The sequence below is a fragment of the Pelophylax lessonae genome (assembly GCF_965119305.1).
Source record: "Pelophylax lessonae genome assembly, chromosome: 1".
NCBI classification, from domain to species: Eukaryota; Metazoa; Chordata; class Amphibia; order Anura; family Ranidae; genus Pelophylax; species Pelophylax lessonae.
Genome location: NC_138768.1, coordinates 748,750,113 through 748,770,423, shown reverse-complemented (window position 1 = coordinate 748,770,423; position 20,311 = coordinate 748,750,113).

Sequence of the window (20,311 nt, the reverse complement as noted above, 5' to 3'; positions counted from 1 at the left end):
TAAAATTACTAGACAGCGCATAAGACAAATACCAGTGTTCCTACAGCTGGCGAACATAAATAAGCTGTCATGGTGACTGGCTGCATTATATCTGAGGGAACAGATGGTATTTTTTTTTTTAGGTGATGGTTTTAGCTAGAAATTCTAATAAAATATCCGATCAGTCTTCTGAGAGTTTGTAAGGAATATTTTAAAATAATAATGCATTTATTCATTAAATATTTGTTGATTTCCAACATAAATTAAAGATATCTCATGTTTATTTTAAACTTTATTACTTAGTTCTAGGCGTAGAATCAAAATAGCTGCTCTTTCTCACTTATGTGTATTTCCTTAAGGAATACACAGTTATGTTCACTGTTTAATATACCAAACTAAGAACAAGGACACATACGTTATATAAGGCAAACAAAAAAACAACCCCCCTTAGAATATACTGTTCACTCCAGTTACTGGAACTTCCTGTGGTAAATAAATCACCACTCATCAGTATGACAAGTAAATCTATGCCTCTCCTTGAAAATACTTCTAGGCATCCATTAGATAGAAAAGATTGAGGTTTGTGGTTTTTAACACAACAAATGCAGGATTCTAACTTGGCCCACTGCATCCAATAAGCATATCTAGGTTGCAGAGTGAATGACCTGCAAACATAAGAATTTCTAGTTTAAAACATAAAGATCTTTCATAAGTTTCATGGGGAAAGTCAATACTTCACTGAGTATTTCCATTTCCTTAAATTCGTAATAAAATGCATTAGAGTCAATAGGGTAGGTACAATTAAGTTGGAAATTTTTCTTGTGTCAAAAAATGGTCCCTTATTTGCCTTTCCATTTGATGTTTTTTGTTTATTGTGTTTTTTTTTTTTTAGAAAACAAAGTATTATTAAAAACAAACAGTGTTGCGCAGGAAAAACAACCGTGATATAAGTGAAATTCATAAATCACAAACAACAACTGTGAAGAGGATAAAAGTAAATAGACTTTCAAAAAAAAGGATTTAATTACCTGCTCCGCAATAGGGGTAGTCTATATGTTGGAATGTGGATGTGGGCTCCAATACGTGGGCCGCACATCCAGATCCCTTACTGTGAGATTGGCAGAACATGTCAAAAATATTAAAAAAGGTGTCATTTCACACAATGTGTCCAGACATTTTAGGGAAGTCCATGACAGGAAACCTGATTCTTTGAAATTTTGGGGCATTGAATTAGTAAAGAGACATTGGAGAGGCGGGAATTATATCCGTCAATTCAGCAAGAGGGGATCTTTCTGGATCTATGAGACCATGGTTTTATCACCTAGAGGTTTAAATATTGATTTTGATTTGAATTGTTTCATTAGTGACAGATAATTTTTTATTTTATAATTTTATAATATTTTTTTATTTTATTTTTTATTTATTTTTTATTTTTTCTATATTACCTCTATCATGATCCAGTGATTGTTTAAATTAGTGATGTAATGTCTGACATAGGTGTTGAATTTAGATTAAGTATTTAAAAAAAAAAAACATTTAAATATATTTTTTAAATTTTTATATATATTTATATTGAATATCTATATATTTTATTCACATAACCTCTACATAAATAGCTGTCAGTAATTTAATATATTTTTAATTAAATAAATAAATTGGTTTAATGTTTTTAAACTGTTTTAAATATTTATACATTGCTATATATTGTGATGATGCGATGTCTGGTATGCAGTCTCCAATGTAGATTGAATTTGCTGGGATATTTATTTAACTTATATGTAATAATATTAATGCTGAATATGTGTCACCTCTTGATTTACAGCTACATCTTACTTCCGGTGTCACACTCTTAGGGTGTTATCTCAGGCGGGCGTCGGCTTCATTGTCCAATTAGTAACAAGCATCATGGCCTGGATGGCCTATTTAGTGTGAGGTGTTGTATGCAAACTCCACCCCTACCGAGGAAGTCACAGCTGAGAACCATTGACGTAACGCGTATAGGGGACAGAGCCTGCATACCCGACGTTGAATCTTTCCCTGATCTGCCACGAACTGTGTTTTAAGCAGCCACTGCTGAGTGCCATGTATGTAAGTGCAGCTATTTATTCATTAAATTACTGTTTAAATAAGCAGAGAGCACTAGATTTCTTCTTTTTTAATCTTCATGTATGACCATCTATGATCGGCAGTGGAATCCAGGATCAGCCTCCCTGTTTATAGTCTGACATCTCCCCTGTTTGAGGGAAACATGCTTGGATTGACCTGCATTACTCAGGTCTAGAAACCAGGTGAGAGGCCACTTTGTATGGTGAAGGAATACACATTCACTGAGGTGTCACCTGTTTGGATTCTGGGATTTATTTGATGGACATTTATTCACATATATTGCACTATATATGATTTTGTTTAGTCATTTATAATTTGAAAGTCTATTTACTTGTATCCTCTTCACAGTTGTTATTTGTGATTTATGAATTTCACTTAAATCACAGTTGTTTTTCTGGCGCAACACTGTTTGTTTTTTATTGGTATTTGATTGTGAAGGTGTAAGCACTTTTTAGTGTTTGCAGCCGGATTTACCATATGCCTGACAAGGATCCCATTACTAGCCATTCTAAGGCATCCGACCAAAGTTCATAGGCCCTTGCAGTACATTATTATTACAGTTACTGTAATAAAGGGTGAGTGAATTGTCCCATTAGTTCAATTTCAACACATACAGTAGCTCATCCCTAGTTAGCAGAAGCTTTAGGAAAGTTCACCTATGGCCAATGCTATGGCACTTTTGTCACTTTTGGCAGTGATAACTTCATATTCTCCTCCTAGTAAAAGTGGAGCACAGACCAGCCATAGTATATTGAAAGCTGTTTTAGGGAAGGGATAGGTAAAGCTGTCATAATGAATATGGAGAGATTCAAGATCTACTAGGTAACTGTAATTTAATTGTGAGTGCTAGCTATCTGGATAATCAATTACTTTGCAGCTTTTTTTTACTTATTATTATTGTCTTTTTTAATTTTCCTAATTTATTGGAGGTAAGCGTTTACTTTTAGAATGCTGTTTAATCCATAGCAACCTGCTTCGCTCCAAACCTTACCTTTAAAAAACAGGCTTTAGTTACAGGGTGCAGTATTTTAGTGTTTTGTATGTTGTGTTTTTTGTTAGTATTTTTAGGGTTAAATTGCTTATTTTTCTGCAAAGCTTTTGTTTTAAAGGGTGCAGTGTTTTAGGTTTCTTTTAGGGGTTTCATAAATATATTTTTAACTTATAGGTCCTTTTTTAACCTCCCCATGTGCCAGACACTTCCCATTTTCACCCCAGGCCAATTATGTGATTTTAGCCCTGTCACACTTTAAATGTTGTGCTCGGTCAATACTGTAGCCAAATTACATTTTTATCATTTTTTTAGACAGATAGAGCTTTCTGTTGTTAGTATTTATTCACCACTGGGTTTTTTTTATTTTTTTTCTATATAAATGATGAAAATTTAAAAAAAAAACACAGTTTTCTTAGTTTCTGTTATAAAATTTGGCAAATAAACAATCTTTCTTCAAAAATTCAGGTCACAATGTTTTCTGCTGCAATCCTTCTTTATTAGTGAAACACAACTCTGGGGGAATGGGCACAGAAGAAACAGCAAACAGCAGCAGTGTTAGTCTGGGGGAGGGGGAGGGGGTAGTGTTAAATGTATTAGCAGATGTAGATAGACCAACACATTGAAGCCAATCTCCAGATCACACTTTATAATCAGTTATATGAAACAGTATCTTTTCCTTTTGGGTTTACATGAATTAATAAAAGCTGATCATTTTATTCACCCCTGCCAGTATTAATTGATTTGTCTTATTCATGTAAATTGATACATTCTGCTGGAGAGCTTGATCTTGTGAAAAACAACAGACTTACCAGCTGAAAATAGAAGAAAAAGCCTAAAAAGGTAAACTAGTACAGCCATCACAGCTAAGAATTGGTAGGCTTCAATATAATAAATGTTTGGTTTTGGGTTTACAGTGAGGAAAAAAAAATTAGATCCACTGCTGATTTTGTATGTTTGCTCACTGAAAAAGAAATGACCAGTCTATAATTTTAAAGGTAGGTTTGTTTTAACAGTGAGAGACAGAATAACAACAACAAAAATCCAGAAAAACACATTTCAAAAAAGTTATAAATTGATTTGCATTTTAATGAATGAAATAAGTATTTGACCCCTTCGCAAAGCATAACTTAGTACTTTGTGGCAAAACTCTTGTTGGCAATCACAGAGGTCAGACATTTCTTGTAGTTGGCCACCATGTTTTCAGACATCTCAGGAGGGATTTTGTCCCACTCCTCTTTGCAGACACTCTCCAAGTCATTAAGGTTTTCGAGGCTGATGATTGGCAACTTGAACCTTCAGCTCCCCCCACATATTTTCTATGGGATTAAGGTCTGGAGACTGGCTAGGCCACTCCAGGACCTTGATGTGCTTCTTCTTGAGTCACTCCTTTGTTGCCTTGGCCGTGTGTTTTGGGTCATTGTCATGCTAGAATATCCATCCACAACCAGGGCCGGACTGGCCTACCAGGATACCGGGAAATTTCCAGGTGGGCCGCCGGCCCTGGGGCCGCTTTAAGCATTGGGACCGCGCCGCGGCCGCGCTGTGATGGCGGCTGCAGCCCTGGCCCCCGCTGTGCTCCAGTGACGGATACACGCTTAGAGTCTTTCCTACGTCCGCCGATATGAGCGGCATGACATCACATCCGGTGGGAGTGGCTGCGCGGCGGTGGATCATCTGACTGTCTGCATGACGGTCACGGCGCCGATCCCTCCCACACCACACAGATGCCAGCAGCAGCAGCATGATCGCAGCCAGGTCACACTGTCTGACTGAGAGTGACTGAAGGAGGAGAGGAGAGGAGCAGAGCCTGAGACAGCACAGCCAGGCAAGAGTAAATGGGCTGGGGCCTGGGGGACCTCGTCCTCTTGCATTTGGGGGGGAGAATCAGCATATTAGGGCCCCTAATGCTAACCTACCCCCTCCCCCTAATACAATGCTGACCCCCCCCACTCATACAATGCTTATCTGCCATCCCCCCTGGGGCCCCCTCCCCCTAATACAAGGCTGTTCCCCTCCTCCTAATACAATGCTAACCCCCCTCCCCCTAATAAAATAATGACCTCCCGCTAATACAATGCTGATCCCCCCCCCCCAAATTTAGGGGGAGGGAGGGGAAACAGCATTGTATTAGGGGGAGGTCATCATTTTAATAGGGGGAGCGGGGTTAGCATTGTATTAGGAGGAGGGGAACAGCACTGTATTAGGGGGAGGGGGATAAGCATTGTATTAGGGCCCCAAATAATTCTGACATCTCCTGTACCATGTCCGCACAGCCTCTGACATGTCCTGTACCATGTCCGCACAGCCTCTGACATGTCCTGTACCATGTCCGCACAGCCCCGGACATGTCCTGTACCATGTCCGCACAGCCCTGGACATGTCCTGTACCATGTCCGCACAGCCCCGGACATGTCCTGTACCATGTCCGCACAGCCCCGGACATGTCCTGTATTATGTCCGCACAGCCCCTGACATGTCCTTTACCATGTCCGCACAGCCTCTGACATCTCCTGTACCATGTCCGCACAGCCTCTGACATCTCCTGTACCATGTCCGCACAGCCCCTGACATGTCCTTTACCATGTCCGCACAGCCCCTGACATGTCCTGTACCATGTCCACACAGCCTATGACATCTCCTTTACCATGTCCGCACCTTTACCACTTTTAACTAGAATTTGCTCTTTTATATATAAAGCCTTATATGATTTCATATCTATCTTATCTATGATAGTACACTCTTCAAATTTGCTTTAAAATGCATGGTTTTCCCTTTTATGAACAAGAAAATAATGGCGTTATGCTGTTGGGCCGGTATAACAATGCTATGGGGCTGGTATGAAATTTTTTCCAGGGCTGAATTTTATTCCCAGTCCGGCCCTGTCCACAACCCATTTTCAATGCCCTGACTGAGGGAAGGAGGTTCTCACCCAAGATTTGACGGTACATGGCCCTGTCCATCGTCCCTTTAATGTGTGACGTTGTCTTGTCCTCTAGCAGAAAAACACTCCCAAAGCATAATGTTTCCACCTCCATGTTTGATGATGGGGATGGTGTTCTTGGGGTCATAGGCAGCATTCCTCCACCTCCAAACACAGCAAGTTGAGTTGATACCAAAGAGCTTGATTTTGGTCTCATCTAACCACAAAACTTTCACCCAGTTTTCCTCTGAATCATTTAGATGTTCATTAGCAAACTTCAGACAGGCCTGTGCATGTGCTTTCTTGAGCAGGGGGACCTTGCAGGTGCTGTAGGATTTCAGTCCTTCACAGCGTAGTATGTTACCAATTGTTTTCTTGGGGACTTTGGTCCCAGCTGCCTTGAGATCATTGACAAGATTCTCCCATGTAGTTCTGGGATTTTTCCTCACCGTTCTCATATTCATTGAAACTCCATGAGGTGAGAACTTGCATGGAGCCCCAGACCGAGGGAGATTGACAGTTATTTTGTGTTTTTTCCATTTGCGAATAATTGCACCAACTGTTGTCAACCTCTCACCCAGCTGCTTGGTGATGATCTTGTAGCCCATTACAGCCTTGTGTAGGTCTACAGTCGTGTCCCTATCATCCTTGGGCAGCTCTTTGGTCTTGGCCATGGTGGAGAGATTGGAATCTGATTGATTGCTTCTGTGGACAGGTGTCTTTTATACACTTAACAAGCTTAGATTAGGAGCACTCCCTTTAAGAGAGTGCTCCTAATCTCAGCTCATTACCTGTATAGAAGACACCTGGGAGCCAGAAATCTTGCTGATTGATAGGGGATCAATAACTCATTTCACTCATTAACCACCTCCCATCCGCGCTACAGCCTATGTACGGCTGCAGTGCGGACTCCCGCGAGCGCGCATCGGGGAAAATCCCTTGGACACAGCCGATCACAGATCGTGGTGAATGGCCAATCACAGCGGCCATTCACCACGTAATCGGACCATCCAATGAGAGATGATCTCATATGTAAACATATGAGATCATCTCTCATAGCCAGCGCTCCTTCCTCACACCGAGACTGCAGTGTGAGGAAGGAGGGAGAGCTGCCCAGCGCTGGGGACACAGAAGAATGTAATCAGGGCACCGATCACCAGTGCCCTAAATACTAGAGGTAAAAAAACATACACTCAGTGCCCGCCATCAGTGCCCCCCATCAGTGCCCACAATCAGTGCCCATAGTGCTGCCAGTCAGTGCCCATCAGTGCCTGCTCATCTAGGCACTGATGAGCACTGACTGGCAGCACTATGGGCACTGAGTGTGGGCACTGATGGTGCTGCCCATTAGTGCTCATCAGTGCTGCCCATCAGTGCTCATCAGTGCCACCCGTCAGTGTCCATCACTGCCATCCGCCAGTGCCCATCAGTGCCGCCCATCAGTGCCGCCTCTCAGTGCCCATCAGTGCCACCTCTCAGTGCCCATCAGTGCCGCCTATCAGTGCTCATCAGTGCCGCCTATCAGTGCTCATCAGTGCCGCCTATCAGTGCCGCCTATCAGTGCTCATCAGTGCGGCATATTAGTACCTCCTCATCATTGCCCATAAGTGCCACCTCATCAGTGCCCATAAGTGCCACCTCATCAGTGCCCATCAGTGCAGCCTATCAGTGCCCATCAGTGCCGCCTCATCAGCGCAAATCAGTGAAGGAGAAAAAAATTTTATTTTCAAAATCTACTCGCAGAAAATAAGAAAAACTTTTTTTTTTTCAAAATTTTCTGTCTTTTTTCTTTTTTTTTTGTAAAAAATAAAAAACCCAGAGATGATTAAATACCATCAAAAGAAAGCTCTATTTGTGTGAAAAAAATGATAACAATTTCATATGGATACAGTGTAGCATGACCGCGCAATTGTCATTCAAAGTGTGAGAGCGCTGAAAGCTGAAAATTGGCCTGGATGGGAAGGGGGTTTAAGTGCACAGTAGGCAAGTGGTTAAAATGCTAATCAATTCATAACTTTTTTGAAATGTGTTTTTATGGATAATTTTATTGTTATTCTGGCTCTCACTGTTAAAATAAACCTACCATTACAATTATAGACTGATCATTTCTTTGCCAGTGGGAAAATGTACAAAATAAGCAGTGAATGAAATACTTTTTTCCCTCACTGTATTTCTGCTTCAATAACAAAAAGAAATTACTGTCTTTAAGGCAGCCAGAAAAATCTTGGGACTTTATTGGTGTAATACCACTCAAGAAAAAAGCTACAAACATGAATTGAAAAAGAAAACCTGAATTTTATTGATGAGCAAATCAACACAGGATAAACTGGTTGACTATAGTAAAAACAAAAAAAGCTTAAAGCCAATGCACCTCATAGACTTTTGTAATAGAACCCTTTTACATATCCTAAAATTGAACAGAGTGTTATGGAATATTATAAATGATTCCTTTTAAAACAAAAATTAAAAAAATATTCTACCCAGACCCTTATCCAGGCATACAGCCTGAGTGACCAAATAGCATAAGTGACAACACCCTGGATATCCAGCCCTGTATTTACATTACAACAGTGCTGGGGATTAGTTTTCCAGCATTGATAGTTCAGAAGGGAAATATCGTAATGTGGCAGGTATAGTGGTTGATGATGGATTTACAACATGGACAATATGATTGATGTTTGTTTTACATTTTGGGACATAGTAACAAATTATTTTTTTGTAATGTAGAAAAAAATAATTTTTCAAGGTTTGTGTTTATTTATAATTTTTTTTTGTGAGTCAGTGCTCTCTTTCCTGAGAGGGGGTGGATATCTGAGGGCCCCCTTATTATAGGGGAGCTTCCAGATTCCTAAAGGTCCCATCCCAACCCAAATCTTTTTTGAAAGACAAGATATGGGGAAGAATACTTTGTCCCACACATATGGCAAAATGTGCCTTGCAAGGGGGGCTTTGCTACCACCCCTGGCAAGGTACCTCCCCAGTGTTGACAGGCATGTGGCCTAGTATGGTACACCCTCCCCTTCTGTGGCGACCCAGGCTGCATACCTGAATAAAAGAATGGCGTAAATATTTTTTTTAATGTAGTTTGTATAGGACTGCATTGTATTGTTCTGTAATATCACATTCAGCTTTACGGCACCACCCAAGGATGTTTTTTAAAGGTTTTTCTGTATTTTAAATGTCTCCCTTTAAGGAACATGAAAACCCCATCTCCCCACTGAATTTCTTTTTTTTTTTTTTAATTTTGCATTGGTACATATCCCCAATGGCAGTGCCCAACTCCCTATGCCCTTTTTCAACAATAGCTTGCATATTACTCTTGAAAATGGTAAAAACCTACATTTGCGGGCCACTTGGATCAAGTGGGGTTTACAGTATACCTTCCAGGGAGGCTAGAGACAACACAACCAAAGTTCTAAACTTAGTCCATATTGCAAACACGTCTAATATGCCCAGTATCTTTCTAAGCACTGACGCAGAGAAGGCGTTGGATCGCGTTGATTGGCGTTTTATGTTTTCTATTTTACGCCATGTAGGCCTTGGGGAAAATATGATCAACTGGCTCTCACAGATATATTCAGCACCCACGGCACAATTGAAATCGAATGGTCTCCTTTCCGGTCCTTTCCCGATTACCAATGGGACAAAGCAGGGATGTCCCCTGTCTTCCTTGCTGTTTGTGCCAATTGTGTGTTGTGTGACAATTATTAAATAACTAAATATATATACCTAATGTGAATAAGAGTAAGTAATTAATATTGGTATTGTTTAAATAACATATGCTAAAAGTTTAAAGTGTGTAAGTGACCCTGTGAACAACAATGTGATGCACCATAATCATAAAAAATAAAAATGCAAACAAGCACATACAGATCGATAAATTAAATCCATAAAATCCTCCATTAACACTGTGAAAGTGACTAAGTGCTTAAAAAGTGGTAAGTGCTGTGGACCATTACACAGAAATGTTTTATTGGTGGTATGCCCCATACATAAACACGTAAAAAGATGCTGTGACTAGGACACTTTAAAAAAAAAAAACAATTATGAATAAATATATAGTCTATAAAATCATCAATCCCAAACAAACATGAAGGTGGACACATATTTATCCACAAATATATATCCCTCTGGCTGCGGTGCACCAGACCGAAACACCACCCACCACTCCCCCCCCCAGGCAGCGCCTCCCCCCCCCCCACCAAATCTCTTTATTAACAAAAAAGTACCAAGTATTACAAAATCCATAAACGCCAAGGTCACAACCAGCAATGGTATAGTGCAATGTACATGAATGGAGCAGGTCGTGAAAGCTGGTTGGATAAGCCATTGGTACATGCATTGCAGACATTTTTGAACATGAAATGCAATGCAAAATAAAAAAAAAAGGGGGAAGAAAAAAAAAAACATTGACTAAACCAAAACGGGAGCACTCGGGAATACGTTGCATGAGGCTGACATCACCAGACGTAATTAGATAAGAGCCTGTTCATGCCTGGTTCTGCGTCCCACAGAGATGCACTTTAACACACCACGGTAGTAAGCAACAGATGTGTGGATGGAAAAATACCCTCCCACAGGGAAGGCAAAGTAAAATAAAAAAGCAGTAAGGCAAAAAGCAGAGCGGGGGAAAAAGGGGGGAGGAAGAAGGGAAGGGGAGGCCAGGGCAAGGACCTCAGAGAATTGCCAAGAGGCACAATATGATCAGCCAGGTTCTTGCAAATAGGCGTCAGTGCCAGTGAAATATACCCATGGTCTCCACAAGTCCCTGGTGGTTTCTTAAGTATTTTTGATGGTGGACGTCAGATGCTCCATTCGTTGGATCTCATTACATTTAGAGAACCAGAGGGAATGCGTGGGAGGTTGAGTCTGCCGCCACATAGCTGGAATACAAGCTTTTGCAGCGTTGAGGAGCTGAATGGTCAGAGATTTTTTATACATCCGCACCGGGCACCTCGTCAGATGCAATAAACAAAGCACGGGGTCATCTCCCACCTCCACCAAGGTCAGCTGCCTGACGACCGACGCGACTTCGCCCCAAAAGCCCCTAAGTAGGGGACAGGCCCAAAAGATGTGCATCATCGTTCCCCCCTCGGTGCCACATCTCCAGGAACAATCCAGGGCCCCGACATCCATCTTTTGAAGCACGGATGGACTCTATACCATCTGGTCAGGATCTTATATCCCACTTCCTGGTATTTATTCGCCATGGAGGCCTTGTGAGTCAGTCTCAAGATCTTATCAACCTGTGTAGGGGAAAACGAAATACCCAAGTCACGCTCCCATTGACAGAAAAAGGGCGGATGAAAACCCTCCGTCGCGTCAGAGAGAAGAGTGTACATAAAAGTCAGGGAATGTCTAGAAGGGTCACCCCTCTTACACAGGGTTTTGAAAGGCGTCAATGGCCAGGGGGCGATTAGGTCAAGAGTATCAGGATACCAGTGAGAGATCTCAATGGGTGATGGGACATCGTCCCCCGACCAGACATCCCCGAGGCGCATCCTACCAGACCGAGCTAAACTCCGCACACGGGCACTCGTGCAGTCCGGGGGAATCTCGGGGTTGTCCAAGATAGGCAATAAGGGGGAGGGTGAGGGGGCCACCCTTGGGTGTGGTCCTACTGTTCTGGCCTCCTGAAGAGTGGTACCAATGACCGGGTGACCAACAAACGGGTCAATGATGGCAAGGGGGGACCATGGGCCTAGAGGCAGCACCTGGCCCATCACCTCACGTTCGAGGCACACCCACTACTTGACCTCCACGTAGCAGTGCCAATCAAGGATCCGCACCAGATTGGATGCCCTATAATATCGTAGGGGGTCCAAAAACCCCACCCTCCCTTGGTCTTAGGGAGAGACAGTGTCAAAAGCTTAATTCTGGGAGACCTGGAGGCCCACACAAAAGATCTAAATACTTCCCTGACCTGCTTAAAGTAAGAGAGAGGAATACCGATCGGAAGAGCCTGGATAACATAAAGTAGGCGGGGCAGAATATTCATCTTGAGCGCATTACATCGACCAAACTAGGAGAGTGTCCATGACTGCCAAGCACGAAGGTCTGCCTTAATTGCCCCTAACAATGGGGGGAAGTTGAACCGAAAGAGGTCAAGGGGATCCGCCGTGACATGTACTCCTAGATATTTAAGGGAGCCGGACACCCACTATAGAGAAAAGGAAGTCCGTAGAGTACCGGCGGTCGCAGTCGGGACGAAGACATTGAGCGCCGCAGACTTTGAGAGGTTATTTTGTAATTAGAGAGGCGACCATAGAGATCCAGGGCCCGGAGTATGGTGGGCAACTACAAAGTCAAATTGGAAATGAAGAAGATTAGGTCATCCACATAGGCGGCAACTTCATGATGACTCCCAGCTCTCTGCAGCCCCATTATGTCCTGATCAGCATGGACCAAGCACAAAAAAGGCGCCAGGATGAGGACAAAGATGAGGGGTGACAAGAGACACCCCTGTCGAGTGCCATTGGAGAAAGGGAAAAAATCGGAACGCCAGTTGTTAACCCTCACCGCGGCGGACGGAGAAGTATATAGGGCCAGAATCCCATGGGTCATTTGGGGTCCAAGACCAATATGCGACAGGGTGGCCCGGATAAAATCCCAGGCCACCCTGTGGACAAAAGTACCAGTGGAAGGCGGGAGGTCCGGGCGTCAGAGATTAAATCGATTACCCGTGTCGTATTGTCTCTGGCCTCCCGGGATGGAATGAAGCCCATCTGATCATAGTGGACTAATTGGGGGATAAGGGGCAGGAGTCGGTTGGCCAACACCTTGGCAAAGAGTTTGAGATCGGCATTAAGGAGGGCAATGGGGCGATAGCTTCCACAGGCCATTGGGTCCTTGCCATCCTTATGAATGAGGGTGATGTATGCCCTCAGGGAGTCCGGGGGCATTGCAGTATATGCTGATGACTTACTTTTTTCCCTCACTAATCCACTGAAATCGGTTCCTAATCTGTTGCGTGAATTTGAACTATACGGCCACCTATCTAATCTAAAAATCAACTTCAATAAGTTGGAGGCTATGGGCATCAGACTGCCGCCTACACTTCTGCGGCATCTGAAAACCACCCTACCATTCCGATGGACAGACATGGCCCTCAAATATTTGGGCACATTTATACCTCCTGACCTCTCTGCAACCTATGAGGTTCATTTTCCTCCACTATTGGCACAGATACGCACACTTCTTGGGAAGTGGCATTAAGGGCTTCACTGGTGTTTTAGGCGATGCAACCTTTTGAAGATGAGCATACTTCCAAAACTCCTCTATCTGTTCCAGGTGCTTCCTATCACAATCCCATCCGTATTCTTTAAACGGGTACACTCGTTATTTACCAGCTTCATTTGGGCGAACATGAAACCACGTGCCCCTTGCTCCCAACTCTCTCTTCCCAAAATCTATGGAGGCCTTGCTTTGCCAGACATTTTAAAATACTTCCAGGCATCTCATTTGGGTAGATTACTAGATTGGAGACGACACTCTCACCACAAACTGTGGGCGCGTGCAATCTGATGCATCACTGTGCGGGGCACCCTGGTGCTATGGATCTTTTTCACGCGACCTTAAAAACACCCTACTATCTGAACCATGCTATGTATAACCTCCTCTTTGTTGATACAATCGCCCCTATCCACATCAAATTCACCCTTGTTCCTGATTATAGGCAATCCTGCCATCTCTCCTGGCCTGGAGGACCAGTCATTTCAGGCTCTGAGGAATCGGGGGTACTTTCAAGCCTCCCACTTCGTGCTTGATACTTGTTGGCCCATGCTCGAGCAATTGACAGACATGCAGGGTCCTTTTCAACTCACTTATTGCAAAGCCATTCAACTACACCATTATCTTCACTCACTATCGGAGGGTTTTCAGTCGGGATCTTGCACGCTTTGAAGAATGTTGCTCAGGTGAGGGCACTCTGTCGCGACCTCTATCAAAGGTGTGTGGTTTGCTGATGCTCCGGTCGGAGGGTAGTCGCTTACCCTGCCTAAGGAAGTGGGAAGTAGATCTGAATCGTACTTTCACGCAGAAACAGGAACAATGCATGTATACACTCTCACTAAAAACAACCTCTTGCACGAAGATTCAGAAGACTAATTATAGGATTCTTACACAGTGGTATCGAGATCCCTATTTACTTCACAAATTCTACCAGAATACCACAGATCATTGCTGGAGGTGCCAGGGGGAGCCGGGAACGTTACTGCATGTTTTTTTGTCTTGCCTGAAGTTGTTAGTCTTTTGGGGAGTGGTGCGGGACTTGGCTCAAGAGTTCATCGACTATGAGATTCCAAATTATCCGGCCTGTATTCGTAAAATTGAAGAAATTAACAAAATGGAAGACCTTGTCCATAATAGGGAAAAATATGATAAGACTTGTAGTTTATGGAACCTATTTCTTTTCTCTGACAGGGGCCAAGATCTGCTATGCCCTGACACGCTCAGTGTCTAATATTTGTTTATGAACAGAAGAAATTGTGTGCTTGATCGCCTAGTGTACATGTCCACCCATTGGAGATAAAGATGAAGGAAGACAGAAAGAGATACCCAAACGGTCTATCCAGTTCTCCCCGGGGGCTGTGGAGGGGAGGGGGCCAGCCAGACAGACCAACAACCAAGAAGGTGACAGGGTGTCACAATAGTCAGGGATGTACAAATACAGAAAGTTGGTCCCAGTAGCGAATATAAAGCTCCTAAACATGACATCCCACGTGTAATGGTGCAAAAAACAACCCAGTGGTAAATGCAGGAGTAGCTCATAGTGCAGGTATGAAGTGTAGACAGTATATATATATATATATATATATATATAAAAAAAGGGACATATTCAGAGGAGAATTGTGCATGGGTGCAATAAATGATATGTGGAGTCGGACCTCATTAGGCATCTACCTTAGGGTAGATTACATATAAATAGAAAAAATTGTAATACATAAAAAAAAGTGAATAAATTAAAAAGGAGACAAATGAGTGTCCATTATCAAGAGATAGTGAAGTTAGAGGCCAGTGAATAGCCCATTAGTGAGTGAATTTCTGACGAAGACTACCAATGATTCCTCTTTTCATTTTCAGAGGTGGGAGATGTTTTGCAGTTCACAGAAGATAGAGAAGGCAAATAACATTGCTTGAAATTTCAGTTCAGTGCACAGGTAGATTCAAAGACACAAGATATATACATAGGGGTTTAGGGGTACAAACAATAGTAATTGGGGCCTAGTGTGCTTCTGTACGTGTGAGATACATACACTTTTTTTGATCATATTTTCTATTCCGCTATTTAATCAAAACCTTTGGGTATAAACAATTAAATTGCGGGATAGTCTGTGTCGGTACGTGTGAGATACACCTTTCCAATTTTTGGGGCGCATCTCATACTGCCGAGGATTTGAGGGTGCTTCAGTCTGCCTCCTGCCTGTTCCGAACTCCTCCTACTCCTCATCCTGCCTTTAGGGTACAAAAAATTGTAATCAGGGCCTAGATTGTGTTTGCACGTGTGAGATACACCGTTTTGTAAAATTTGTCCTATTCCGCTATTCAATATACACCCTGTTTGAGTGTAAAAAATTTAATTGCGGGATAGTCTGTACCGGTACATGTGAGATACACCTTTTTAAATTTGTTTGGCGCATCTCCTTCTACCGCCGAGGATTGCAGGGCGCTTCAGTTTGGCTCCTGTTCCCAACTCCTCCTACTCCTCTTCCTCATCCTGCCTTTAGGGTACAAAAAATTGTAATCGGGGCCTAGTTGGTGTTTGTACGTGTGAGATACACCGTTTTGTAAAATTTGTCCTATTCCGCTATTCAATATACACCCTGTTTGAGTGTAAAAAATTAAATTGCGGGATAGTCTGTATCGGTACATGTGAGATACACCTTTTTAACTAGGGGATGGGTTCCTTTTACCTTTCTCCATCCCGAGATCCCCCATTGGTTCATAGCCTTTGTTGTCACTTACTGAGGTTTTCCTGAGGTTACGACTGTTTGTTACTTTACTGTTTGCTCTCTGTACCCTATGGGTTATTAGTTGTATCTCTGTAATTCTCCAGTGCATGTTAAACGTTGTACTACATTTGTTAACTCCAATAAAATCTTTGAAACAGAGATACACCTTTTTAATTTGTTTGGCGCATCTCCTTCCACTGCCAAGGATTGCAGGGCGCTTCAGTTTGCCTCCTGTTCCCAACTCCTCCTACTCCTCTTCCTCATCCTCCCTTTAGGGTACAAAAAATTTTAATCAGGGCCTAGTCTGTGTTTGTACATGTGAGATACACCGTTTTTTTATCCTTTTTCCTATTCCGCTATTCAATATACACCCTTTTGGAGTAAAAAACATTAAATTGCGGCATAGTTTGCATATTTGACTGTCAGATACACCCGTGCGATACTGTTGTTGTTTTGTTCCGCTATTCAATAAACACCTTTCTAGGGCAAGATCATAAATTACAGAAATATGAGGAGACCGTCAAATAGGGGCCGTGGCCTGGGTCGTGGTGCTGCTGGTAGAGCTCCTGTTGCAAGGAGAGGACGTGGTCGATCTGTGCCAGCTACACGCACAAGTGAAACACCTTCCACAAGTGTGAGTAGGCGACAGAACCTGCATCAGTATTTGGTAGGGCATAATGCGCCTCTAGACGTGATGAGGCCTGAAGAAGTACAGGCGATAGTAGATTGGGTTGCTGACAGTGCCTCCAGTTCCTTCACATTGTCTCCCACCCAGTCTACTGCAGAAAGGTCAGAGTTGGCACCTGCAGCCAATGTCCAACCGTCTTTCACCTCACCCCCTTGCAAATCAGGCAAGCAGTCTGAGCCCCAATCCATACAGCAGTCTCTTCTTCTTTTTGAGGACTCTGTCAGCAGGGTTTCCTAGGGCCATCCACCTAGCCCTGCCCCAGAAGTTGAAGAGATTGAGTGCAGCGATGCCCAACCACTTATTTCTCAAGATGAGTACATGCAAGGACCATCGCAGCACGTCTCCGATGATGACGAAACGCAGGTGCCAACTGCTGTGGCGTTCAGCATTGTGGAGACCGACAAGGAGGGCAGGGGTGAAGACTGGGTGGAAGATGATGTGTAGGACGATGAGGTCCTCGACCCCACATGGAATGAACGTCATGCAGGTGACCTGAGTAGTTTGGAGGAAGAGGCGGTGGTCGCACAGAGCCACCAGCACAGCAGAAGAGGGAGCAGGGTGCAGAAGCGGAGCGGCCGTGCCCTAGACACTACGCCCGCTACTGCCCAATGCAGCAAGGGAACGAGCGCACCAAAGTCAGCTCAAAGGAGTTCTCTAGAAGTTCTTTAGAAAATGTGCTGATGACAGGACACGAGTGGTTTGCACCCTGTGCAATCAGAGCCTGAAGCGAGGCATAAACCTTCTCAACCTGAGCACAACCTGCATAATCAGGCATCGAAGTGCAAAGCACGAGCTGCAGTGGAGTAGACACCTTCAAAACCAAGAAACGTCTCTGGCTCATCCTGCTTCTTCTTCTGCTGCAGTCTCGGCCGCTCCAGCCACATCTGTAGTGATACCGGCACCTGCCACCCCGCAAGCAGAGGATCTGTCAGCAACACCACCACCTGGGTCACCAACCATCTCCACAATGTCCCGTGGAAGCGTTCAGCTTTCCATCTCCCAAACACTTGAGAGGAAGAGGAAGTACCCCCCTACCCACCCGCGATCCCTGGCCCTGAATGCCAGCATTTCAAAATTCTTGGCCTTTGAAATGCTGTCATTCCGTCTGGTGGAGATGCACAGTTTTAAAAACCTTATGTCGGTGGCTGTCCCACAGTACGTCGTGCCCAGCCGCCACTACTTTTCCAGGCAAGCCATCCCTTCCCTGCACAACCAAGTGGGGGAAAAAATCAGGTGTGCACTGCGCAACGCCATCTCTGGCAAGGTCCACCTAACTACCGATACGTGGACCAGTAAGCACGGTCAGGGGCGTTATATCTCCCTAACGGCACACTGGGTAAATGCAGTGGCGGATGGGCCTGAGGCGGATAGCAATTTGGCGCATGTCCTTCCACCACTGAGGATTGCAGGGCGCTTCAGTTTGCCTCCTGTTCCTAACTCCTCCTACTCCGCTTCCTCATCCTCTACCGCCTCCTCATCCGGACAGCGTAACACCTTCACCACCAACTTCAGCACGGCCAGGGGTAAACGACAGCAGGCAGTTTTAAAACTTGCCTGTTTGGGGGACAAACCACACACCGCGCAGGAGTTGTGGAGGAGCATGGAACAGCAGACAAATGAGTGGTTGCTGCCAGCGAGCCTCAAGCCCGGCCTGGTGGTGTGCGATAACGGGCGAAATCTCATAGCAGCTCTGGGCCTAGCCGGTTTGACGCACATCCCTTGCCTGGTGCATGTGCTGAATTTGGTGGTGCAGAGGTTCCTTAAAAACTACCCCGATATGTCAGAGCTGCTGCAGAAAGTGCGGGCCGTCTGTGCGCACTTTCGGGGTTCTCACCCTGCTGCTGCTCGCCTGTCAGCGCTGCAGCGTAACTTCGGCCTTCCCGCTCACCGCCTCATATGTGACGTGCCCACAAGGTGGAACTCCACCTTGCACATGCTGCAAAGACTGTGCGAGCAGCAGCAGGCCATAGTGGAGTTTCAGCTGCAGCACGCACGCGTGAGTCACTCTGCGGAACAGCACCACTTCACCACCAATAACTGGGCCTCCATGCGAGACCTGTGTGCCTTGTTGCGCTGTTTTGAGTACTCCACCAACATGGCCAGTGCCGATGACGCCGTTCTCAGCTTAACTATCCCACTTCTATGCCTCCTTGAAAAAACAATTCGGGCGATGATGGAAGAGGATGTGGCACAGGATGAGGAGGAGGAGGAGGAGGATGAAGAGGTAACATTTCCAAGGCTTTCAGGGCAGTCATTCGCAAGGGGCTCCGAGGGTGGGTTCCTGCACACACAAACGCCAGGGACACATTTGTCCAGCAGGGGCACAGTTCTGGAGGATGAGGAGGAGGAGCTGGAGGAGGAGATGGAAGCATGTTCACAGCAGGGTGGCACCCAGGCCAGCTCATGGCCATCACTGGTGCGTGGCTGGGGGGATACAGAGGACACGGACGATACACCTCCCACAGAGGACAGCCTTTCGTTGCCTCTGGGCAGCCTGGCACACATGAGCGATTACATGCTGCAGTGTCTCCACAACGACCGCCGAGTTGCCCACATTCTAACTTGTGCTGATTACTGGGTGGCCACGCTGCTGGATCCCCGTTACAAGGACAACATACCGTCCTTAATTCACTCACTGGAGCGCGATCACAAGATGCGCGACTACAAGCGCACGCTGGTAGACGCCATGCTGCTGGCATTCCCACCTGACAGCGGGGCCACAGTGGAAGCACAAGGCAGAGGAGGAGGAGGAGGAGGAGGAGGAGGAAGAGGTCGCCAACGCAACCAGGGCACCGCCAGCACCTCAGAAGGCAGGGTTAGCATGGCCAAAATGTGGAAAAGCTTTGTCAGCACGCCACAACAAACAGCAGCACCAGCAGCTCATATGGAACGTCTTAGCAGGAGGCAGCATTTCACCAACATGGTGGAGCAGTATGTGTGCACACGCCTAGACGTACTGAATGAGGGGTCTGCCCCCTTCAACTTCTGGGTCTCCAAGTTGGGCACATGGCCTGAGCTTGCCCTTTATGCCTTGGAGGTGCTGGCGTGCCCTGCAGCCAGTGTATTATCTGAACGGGTATTTAGCACGGCTGGGGGCGTTATCACAGACAAGCGCAGCCGCCTGTCCAGAGACAATGTGGACAAGCTCACGTTCATTAAAATGAACCAGGCATGGATCCCACGGGACTTTTCCGTACCTTGTGCAAAATAGCGATGGATACCGACCTTACCCAGCCATTGTTCCTTTTTTGCTCTTTCTCACTCTTTTGGGGTGTACCCTCATTTAAAATTTGTGAAAAGAAGCAGTGTTGGCTACCTCGTCCTCCTCAGGGCCAGATTAACGTAGGGGCTATTGGAGCTGCAGCTCCAGGCCCCTACCTTTTTATATAGGCCCCAGGTTGGCCACATTCACTGTTACCGCTCTTCTGTCACTTGTAAACACAGAAGTCTGGCTTCTATGCTCGCTTCCCCAGGCAGCTCCCTCAGAACCTCCCCACACAGCACGAAGGCCGGACAAGGAGGGACAGTTGCCGATGCATGGATGTGTTTATGGGCTTCAGAGACAGCATCCCATGTGGAATTAGGCATGCATGGCTGCACCCTTCCTCCTCTGGGTGCATGCCAAGGCACGGCCCTTAAGGCCCTTCAAAATCAGCACCAAGCCCATGGTGCTCTTA